Below are 10815 nucleotides of genomic sequence, written 5' to 3'. Positions count from 1 at the left end.
TCACTTAGCCACTTTCCAGGAGATGAGCACCTGTCCTGTTTCCAGTCCTTTGCTGCTATAATAAATATTTTTGTATATCTTGAACCCTGCTTTATTGCTTTTATCTCATTAGGGTATAGGCCTAGCAGTGAAATCTCTAGGTCAAAGAACATGGACATTCCAGTCATTTTCTTAGTGTAATTTCTGTGAGGACTGGCCTATTTCTTGGCCTTAGGTGACAGAAGTGATTGTATGTTTACCCACTGACTTATAGACTGGGAAGTTCCTATATCCCTGACAATTGGCGTGGCCAGCTACCTTTAGGATTAGGAAATATCACTTTGGCAAGCTTCATCTAATTCAGGTATGTAAGGTGGGCAAACTTTATTAATTGCATGGCCTTGTGGTTGATACAGGGGCAGGGTGATGGCTCCTGGGGTCCCACTCTGTCCCTGTGAATCTGCCTAGCAGCCACAATCATACATGGGAACAGAGACCGAGAGATCTGGTTTCTCCATCAGGGTTCACAGCTTGCTGTGTTCCTGAGCCATCGTTGTCATCGTGGGCCTGGGGGAATGTAGGGTGAAGGAGCCCCATGTGTTTGCATGCCTGTCTGACCTGCGGTCTCTTGAGTGCTTAGGCTCCTTCTCAGAAGCCCCCTCATCTATGATCACTTCACAATTCCAAATGCTTTCCACAGCATGGGGACCAATTCAGGACTCTACCAACAGAGCACCAGTGAGCCCTGCTTTCTACCACCACTGCCACATTGACTACTTCCATCTTCTCTAATCTCTGAATTTGCTTGATGGGAAGGGGAACCTATGAGTCATATTGTCTCTCTTCTTCTTGGTGTTTTGGAGCAATCTTTTAGATGGCTGCTAACATTTTGCAATTCTTTTTAGAGTCCTTTGTCCTTTCATCATTTATCCATAGGGGAATGGATTTTGGTGTTATATAAGTGTATTAGTTCCCTGCATATCTTGGTTATCAGGAGTAAAAGGAGGTAAAAGTCATCAGGAAGAGAAGATGGGCCAGTCACTTGTTGAGGGTGAACGATGACAGGTTCAAGCCATGGTCCTCCACTGGCACCGCTCCTGAAGACAGGAGAGCTTGACAAGTCCTCTAATGTATGAGGTGGGTCTTTTGCATTCACCTTAAGGGAGGACATGGGGAAGAGCTTCACAGAATGGGCAGGCAGGACAGTGACTTGCATGCAGACTCTGATATAATCAATGGAGGGAACTTCCAATTGATGAGATCCCAGACTAAAAAATATTTGAGTCTCAAAAATATACTACAGATCACTGCAATTCAGTGTGCTTGGTACTTACATGTAAACTGCTTCATTTAAATGCATACAAGTATCAAAGCTGCCTTTAAGTCACACCCTCTATGTGTCCATCAGGATTCTTTGTCCATTAGTTCTTACTTTTCCTCTTACATGGCCATGGTTAATGTGTTTTCTGTTCTTCTGGCTTTTTATTTCTTTTTTCCTCATGTTATTTCATAAAGATCTTTCCAAATTTTTGTGCAAAACTGTCCCCCTACATTTAATGCTGGGTGAACAAAAGAACAGTTTGGGCTCTGTGTGGCTAGCCTCCCTTGCACTGACCGGTGTAGCTGTAGAGATAGTATCTGTGCACGCCACCAGGGGGTGCTTGAAGCGTTAGCTACACAGCTTACTTCCACCTAAACAAGGACCCAAAGTGCCTGACCTAGCCAGGAGATGGTGGTGCACAAAGGTGTGGAAACAAGGGATTACAGAAGAGCAGCTAGTCTAGGATCGGAGCTCTAAGAGTAGAGATCTCCATTCACTGCGTAACTTCCCCAAATAACTCACCAGGCTCATGGCTTAGGTGCCCCCACTCACTCACGCACTCAGATCCCCAGTCGTGCTCCCTTCTCAGCATATTCCCAATGAATACATCACTTAGAAACAGGATAAATGCACTTACTGAAGTGAAATCAGAAGTAGAAATGCACTGGTATTAAACCACAAAGCAGCTGAGCACAGACTCCTGGGAAAGGCTGAATTTCCAACACGCCCCATCCTTTCTTCTTAGTCTTGCCCTTCACTTGCCATGGGAACAGACTCACTGCAAAGCCATTTGTAGAGGGCTGATGTCACAGAATTCTGGGAGTCAAGGGTCACAAGAAGTGAGGAAAAAAAACTCTGTGCTCAAACTCTCTACTTTGTGAGGTCGGCAGTGACAGTCACCTCTGGCTCATGGCTGTCAGCCAAGTCCGTCAGACCTAAGAAAGCATTGCATCTGGTCCTTTGAACAAGTCCCACCAAAGAGCTTGGCTCTGTCCTGGAACTTTGCCCGAGTCCCCTGTGGTACGCCTCCATATTTCCATCTCTCTTTGTTGCCTAAGATCGGTAAAACAGGTGAAAAAGTGCCATGTAGGGCGATTACATTTATATTCTTCACACTGGTTGATTTGATATACCAGCTAGATGGTGTAGCGGATTGAGTGCTGAGCCTAGAGTCAGGAAGACCTGAGTTCAAATTCACTCTCAGATACTCACTAGCTGTGTGACCCTGGGTGAGTCACTTGACCTCTGTCTGCCTCAGTTTCCCCTTCTGTAAAATGGGGTAACCACTTAGCAGAGTTGTTATGAGGATAAAATGAAACAATAATCATAAAGCCCTTAGCAAAGTGCATGGCATACAGTCATTGCTATACCAATGTTAGCGTTCAGTATTGCTATTATTTAGCCACACCCCCATCACCGCACATTTTGGCTATTTCCAGTCTTTTACATCTATATATGATGATGCTATGAAAATGTGAACAGATGCCTTGTTGGTTTTTAACAACAATTTTAAGATCTATTCCCAACAATGGAATTATTGGGTAAAAGGATACAAGCATCTCTGTCACTTTGTATAGCCAAAGGTGTTTTCCATAAAGATTCTACAAATCTGCAATTCTACCAACAACAAATGGAGATACCCTCTTCTCCATCCCCTGTCAGCATGATTTTGTTGTTCTTAATTATTTTTGATAATTCAATAATTCAAACTTATTTTTTATTTGCATCTTTATTAGAGAGGATGAGAATTTTTTTTTCAAATGTGAACAATTTGTGATTCCCCTTTTGAAAATTGTCTAATAGTCTTTAACCATTTATTCATTATAGGCTATGAGTTAGTTTTGTGGATTTTTAAGAGTCTCATGCATTTTGGCTGTAAACATTTCCATAATTTTAAAACTATTTTTTCTATCTGATTATATTAAAGTGAAAATTCTCTAAATATTTATCATATCCTTAAATCATTCTATTTGTTTAAAAAAATCATGTTAAAAAAATCCCTGCACAACTGGGATAAATTCTCCCCCGTCCCCCCATTTTCTTCCATCTTTTATAACACTTTTAATGTATCAGGCTTCCTTCTAGCTGGAATTCACTTATATATAAGATGTAGGCTTAAACCTGTCAAATTGTTGACCAATTTTCCCAAGCGCATTGTTAAATGATTCATCTCCTCAGTTTTTTCTTCTATAGATGTGTCAAACACTAACCTTTTGCAGATATGTATTGGGTTTCTGTTACTATTCGACTCAATCTCTTATTTTTTTAACTTAGTGTGACATAGTTTTGATGGTAACCACTTTGTAATGTTTTAAAGTCTGAGAGTACAAGACCAACTTCATTAGCCCTTGTTCATTTACTTTTTCTTATTTTATAGCTGTTTCTTGTAAGAATGCTTTTATAATGTTTCTCTATTGCAAGTTATATTGACTCTTCTCTTAAAATAAATAATTTTAATTGTACAGATTTGCTGCTTTTAAAAAATTTAGACTAAATGGCCCCCAAGTGTCTAAACAATTATTTCAACACATCAAGCTAAGAGAAATCGGGGGAGAATTGAGATGCTTGTTTGAGTAACAATTCTTGCCCTGACCCTCTAACTTCCTTCTGGCCACCATCAGATGACCACTTCCTCTCCAAGACAGAGTTTTCCAGAATAACCTAATCCTAAATTAGCTGCTCTTCTGTAATCCCATGTTTCCACACCCTTGTTCACCACCATCTCTATACTTCTCCATGTTTGTGCTTTCTAAAAGGTGGCCCTCCATTCAGCGTCTATGATGGCAACGACCTGCTTTCTCCCCTCCGGGTGGGTGTTTATTGTCACTGTGGGTATTTTGACTGTAGCCTGTGCCCTTTTACAAACAGCTCTTTCTAAGACAGTAAAAACCCAAGTGGGCTAGTGTTCCCCAGGGGCCTGTAGGTCAAGCCTACTGTGGTCAAGCACATGACCTCACCTAATGGCAGGAAGGGGTACAGAACATGTCACCAGGGTGACATGAAAAGAGCTTCTGATTTTGATTACACCAACCACATTAAACCAATGGTCTTAGGAACGATCCTTGTCATAAGAACCAGGAGAAGCACCTCAGCTCACATGGCAGATGATGGAAATTGGCACAAGTCACTGTGGGTAACATAGCTCCCTCTTTTCTGGTGCAGTCTTTTCCTTCTGGGCTGCAATCTGGACAAACTAATGCATTACATCAATTCCTGCATGACTGTTCTGACTGATGAGTGTGCAATGCCCAAAAGAGAACTGAACGTCTTGTAGCACAAGGGACAGCAGTAAAAAGGGCCACCCTCATTATGAGGAGAGTCGATTCTCATCCTACCTGGGTGATGCTGGGGTTACGGATCAGAATTTCCCATGTGAAAATTCTAACAAGGGCCTTTACAGCAGCCCAAAGCACCTCAACAGTACCTTTCAGATCTTCCCAAACAGTTCTGATTTCAACTGTTCTGTCCCATTGTTCCCATTAAATATGAACATATTTCAGTACTAAAATATCAGCAAAGAGTAACTGACTATATCAAGTCAGTAGATCTCTCAATAAAAATGGACTGAGGGGCCACAAAAAATCAAGTCACAATAATTATATTAGGGAAGCAGTCAGGACCACCTCTGACAGACACATCCTGACTATGTGGCCCCAGTCACTTAGCATTTCTGTCACATTCTCCCCCTCCCCTCCCCAGGGGTCAGTACTTCTCTGCCATTGGCAGAGGAAGACGGAAGGGTGGTGGGGGATTTAAGAAATCAGCAGTTTGGTGGGAGCACAGGGTATTGGAGAAGGAAATAATGAGATAAGGATGAAAAGGAAAGGTGGTGCCATATTGCTGAGGGTCTCAAATGCCAGGCAAAGTAACAGGAAATTTCCTCTGTAAGCAAGAGGGAGCTATTAGGAGGGTTTTTAGATAAAGGAGTAAAATGACCAATTTGATGGGGAAAGAAGTTAAGTCTGGCGGTGCTCTGAAGGATGGTGTGGATAGGGAAGGTGCAAGTGGGAAGACCCCTCAGAGTGCCTCACTGCAGGGGGCATGAGATCAGGTGACACTGGGCAGGCAGACTCCACAGGATTTAGCAAGTGCTTAGATAGATGTGAAAGAAGGAGGAGTCAAAGGCAGTGACCAGGCTTTGAACGTGAATGAGTGACAATGGCCTCAGGACAAAGATAATAAGGTGACTGGGGGGTAGCTGGAGGTGGGGGGCTGAAACTAGGAAGAGAGCTCAGTGCCAGAGATACAGCTTTAGGAGTTATCTGATTAGAGGTCGTGGCTGGAGATTCAGGAGTGAACAAAACTGCCGAGTGAGGGAGGGGAAAAGAGAAGGGGTAGAGCTTTTAAACAAGAAACATCAGAATTCACTTCAATCCAATAAGCATCTATGTGACTCCTGTAAAGTGGGCTCAAAGATGAAAAAAAAAACCCAGCTTACTTTGCAGTGTAAATAACGTGAAAACTTGGGGAGAGAATAATACTGGCTAGGCGGAAGAAAAAAAGGTTTCCTGTAGGGGGTACATACACTGATCTTAGGGTAAGATCCTGGAATGGAGGAGTGACGTCAGACACATGCTTTGGGAGTGTACTTTGGCAGCGGTGTGGAGAGACTAGGAAGACAGATTCGTAGACTATTGCAATAGCCAAGGCGAGTGGGGTGAGAGCCTGATCTAGGATGGTACCTATGTGGGTGGGAAGAGAGAGTGTGGGGGGAGATGTTGGGGCAGAATCAACAAGATTTGACAGCCTGAGAGACCCAGGAGGGAGTTCTGGGGGTACCCATGGGTAGGGAGTGGCACATAAGCAGTTTTAGTCCAATGGTGGAGTTGGAAGCCTGATTTACAGGGGTCCAAGAAATAAATGGGAGGAAAATAGCAGAAGGGTTGCTTTGTTTCCCCTAGAAGTGTAAATATGAAAGGGAGAAGAGATATATGATGACAAATTAAGGAGAAGGCAAAGTCAAGTGAAGATTTTTACATTTTTATTCTTTTTTAAAGGATGGTAGAAATTGGCCATGTTTGTAGGCAACAGAAGAGCCAGTAGTACAGGGGCAGATGGGAAATTGGTGAGAGGATGTGTGAAAAGAGGAGAGATGGGATCAAAAGCATGGCAGGGGGTCTGGCCTTGGTGAAAGGGCCACCTCATCTTTTGAGACTGGAACAGATGAGAGGAGAATGGGCAGTTATGTGAAAGGAGAAAAGGAAGCCTGGACCTCTGCTGGGATCGAGGGGTACAGTGTGGTGTAAAGTTAGAGAGGACAACGTTTGGAACGCCTGCTTCCTGTCCAAGTATGGGTGGTAAGACAAAGGGGCTGGGGATATGAAGGTAGGGGAGTGGACAGTTATATTGCCTGTCAATCTCTGAGTCAAGACGAAAGGGTGAAAGTTAGGTCAGAGCAGGGTTGAGACACAGTGCTTGACAAATCATTTTTTTCATTCATTCTTCCACTGGAAGAGTAAGGAGAGCCAGAGTGACTCAATGTTAATGTAAGGACAAGGAACAGGAGGACAGAAGTTATGAGTGGTATTATCAAAACTACAGCCACCTCTGTATGCACCTAAGGTGGAATACAGCAAAGAGGTCATGGGAATTGAGAAATCTGGTGAACTGGAAGGGCAAAGAACATCAGTGTATATACTGGGGTCCTTAGGTATGAGAGCGAGGACTGGGTTGGAAAGGAAGGGCCTGCACAGGGTGATATGACTGGGTGGTGTGAGCCTCAAGAAGTGGTTGGTGAATGACAGCAAAAGACGGATAGGCTGGAAGTGGCCAAGACTATGCCTCCTTCTTTTCCTATACCAGTCAAGGAGGCAGATGAGGGCAAGGAGAACCCTGTCCTGGAGAGGGCAGCCAGGGATGCAGCATTTTCTGGGGGAGCCAGGTTTCCATAAGCAAAAACAGACAGAAAGTATATGAAAGAGGCCCAAAGTGAAGGGGGATCTATTAGAGAGAGAATGGCAGTCCTGTAAGTTGAATCTAAGTAAGAAGGCAGCACAGGATAGGTATTCAGGAGGGCTAGAGCTGAGGAAATCGCAGAAGAGGGTCTTTGCTCAGGCAGCTAGTGACAGGAAGAGGGCGTAGTTTGCTAGCCTTAGGGTCAGGAAGCACCATTTGACCTGGACTCCCAACCTTAAGGGTTAGAAGGAAAGTTGGGAGGGAGGAGAACGAAGCAATTTTGAAAACCAAAGAAAGATTCTATCTATAGGATAATGAGCTGTGTCACCTGCACCCGAGCTTGGGTGTTAAAAAGGAAAAAAAAAAAGGTAACTGGAATTGTCAATGAGAAGGTCCTTGAAAGTGTTGAGAGAACCGCTTTGGCAGACACCCTGCGGTGTCCTTTAGCTCCTTCAGGGGTGACTAGGTAGCGGAGGTGTTGTCCACAGACATTTTCCCAAGGTTTGGCTATGAAATGGAAGAGCTAGGATGGTACCTGGATGGGGTAGAGGGTCAAGAGATTTTATAGGTCTGGAGACACCTGAACATAATCTGAGGGACACAGAATGAGCCGGCAGAGATGCAGAGAGAACATACGCTCCCAATTCCACCTCTGTCTTTGTGCCCCAGGTCTTTGCACAATGCACAGGACTTGTAGGTTAATGCTTGCTGATTAAGTGATGGGAAAGGGCTGATAACTGATGTGACCCCCAAGACTGACAGTCACTGCCAGCTGACACTACATATTCTTGGTCACATCAACCATTTCAGAGGATGACCGATGAGGCAAGGCCTCCCTCCATCTAACAATAATGATGATATGCACATTAGTCGGAGTTAGGACTCCTAGGTATTGATCCCAGCTCCAACAGGATCTGTGGAATTTTGGGCTTCAGCTCCTTCATTTGTGAAAACGAAAGGGAGACTGGTCCGGATGACCAACCACAGAGATCCTGCAATTCTGTGTACCTGATAGCTAGGATTTATATAGAACTGTTTACAAAGTGCTGCCCAAGTTAGCTCATTTGACAGTTTCACTGCTGAAGTACTTGACACCTGTTATTTTATTTGATTTATCCAAGAACTCCGTGAGTAGGTTCAGCAGGAATTACCGTCATCTTACAAATAAGGACGGGAAGTCGCACAGAGGTAGCGGGACTCTCCCAACGTCACACAGTCAATAACATCGTGATGTTACATGAACCCAGACTGCAAGTCAAATGAGCTAACTTCTTTTGGAGAGCTGACAACAGTTGTGAGCCATTTACCTGAGAATAAATGACAATCTTGTATTCAGACAGCCCTCCTGTACAATCTATTAACTGGAAGGGTCCACTCCAGTCCACTGCTCTGCTTTGTGACACCCTACAGGTTGATTTTTGACAGATTTTAAATTATTTCCAAGAAAGACACATGGTTAGACTCCCTGACAGGAGTAAAACAGCAGCTCTGACACAGCACAGGCCAAGATGAAGGCATGCTGTGCTTATTCCCATTTCCCCATACCCAGGATGCCCTCCCTTCCTTGTTTACCAGACATCTTCTGAAGCCCTCCTTGTCTTTCCCTCCATGTCACTCACTGCCCTTCATGGCTTTTTCCCCACCCTGGGGGCCCTCAGGTTGACACCCCATTTTTCAAGTGTGTAGACTTTATATTCCTGGGGACCGTGGTTTTATTTTTTTTTTTTCATCATTCTCAGACCTAACACAGTCCTGTGCACAAATGCTCAGTACTTGTGGAATAAATAAAAAGTAGAGTCGGAGACTATTTTTTTAAACTCAGTTTCTTTTACTTTGTGTTTATGACAGAGATAAAGAAGTCTTTCTTTGTGAAGCCTGACAATTAACCTAAGAGTCTATGTCTGTGGAATGAGTAATTCTTGACCACTTGGTTACAATGACTTGGGCTGAGATGCAATTTAACCCAAAGTTCCTGTCCTCAGGTCAGCTATGACAGATTGTAGAGCTGGCTGTCTGGTCATTCAACTGACTTTTATATAGGATCATGGATTTAAAGCTAGAAGAGGACCCTGAAGCCCATCCTATTTCTCTCATTTTACAGAGGAAACTAAGGCCCAATATCACACAGGTAGTAAACATCTGAGCCGGGGTCTGACTTCAAGGCCAGTTCTCTTTTCACCTACCAACAGAGTAAGATTTGGAGGAGACTGGGACCCTAGCTTTTCAGACTCCAAAGCTCTTTCTACTCTATTATTAGTATCACCATCATTTTTACATGCCATTTCCCACTAATTATATACCTGAGACTTACTGAAAAGAAATAACATGCAAGGAAAAAAAAAAAACATTAGAGGTGGCAGTGACTTGTCAGAGTGGAAAAACATATTTCGTCTAAGTAGGACAATACCAGCTTTCATTACCCTCGTTCAGTATGGGAGTGAAGCGTGGTACCCATCAAAATCATTGCTGAGTTAAATACAACCTCAGGTCTCTAATTTGCTGGAATTTGATTTTGTCACACTGGCTCAATTTGGGCTATGACCGGTAAGCCAGAAGCCTGCAAATGAGCTATTAGCCCATTAGGCTGTCAAGGGTGAAGAGAGGTAATGAGAGCCCTTAGTAATCCCCGTTTTGGGAAGGTCAAGGCCATCTCCAATGTAATGAATCTCTTAAAGTCGTGGCAATGATGTGTATTTGAGAAGGATCCAGACTTTCTCCAGGTCTTCTTTTCAGTTAGTAACTTAAAAGCATATTGTAGGAGGCTTGGTAGCTAGCCAATAAAACATGGGTTATAAAAGGTGATCAAGGTGGTGAAAGGTCAATGCCAAAGATCTGGGTGCATGAATATGTCTGTCATACGAATAAGGGGAACAGCCGGACTCTGAATAGGGCAGACATGGGTTCAAATCCCACCGGATTCTTACCGTGTGGGCCATGAACACATCATAAACTGAACCTTAATTTTCTCCCCTAAGGGTAATGGGGATAATACCTATAACACATCAGAGCACTGCTGGAAACCACTATATTAATGTCAATTATTATTGTCAGCTTCTTCTTGATTGGACCCAAGGAAGTAGGCTCCATAAGTAGGTGGAAACTGCCGAGGTACAATTAGGAAAAAGTCCCCTAAGAATTAGACCTGTCCTCAAGTAAGAGAGAGCTGCCTCAAGGAAAGTGAGTCTGCCTTCAGTAGAGGGCTTCAGAGGAATGCGGAAAAACTGGGAGAGAACGTAAGAGATCATTTGATTCAATCCCCTCATTTTACAGATAAGGAAAGTGAGCCCCAGAAAGGCTGTGTTGCCTCAGTTTGTACAAGCTGTAAGTGGCAGAGGCAGGATTAGACCCAGGGTCTCTAACCCTGATTTTGGCTGACATGGAACGGGGAGCCCAGTAGGGGCAAGCTGGACTGGGGGTCTGAGGCCCCTTTCAAACACTTGAGATTCTGGGCGATGCACACCTGGCTGAAGTTATCATGGCTGTACACTTCAAAGGCTGAAGTGTGCTTGGTGACATAAAAGCTGAACGGCTAACTGGATAACAGTGGTCTGTCTAGGTGAAAGACCTGGAAAATGTCAACCAAAACTTTGGGATCACAGCATGCATCTTTCCCACATCAA

The sequence above is a fragment of the Petaurus breviceps genome, unplaced genomic scaffold (assembly GCF_028583685.1).
Source record: "Petaurus breviceps papuanus isolate PSGF00001 unplaced genomic scaffold, PetGlider_PUasm1.0 173, whole genome shotgun sequence".
In the NCBI taxonomy this organism is placed as follows: Eukaryota; Metazoa; Chordata; class Mammalia; order Diprotodontia; family Petauridae; genus Petaurus; species Petaurus breviceps.
The sequence above is the reverse complement of the archived record's forward strand: the minus strand, read 5'-3'. Positions refer to the sequence as shown.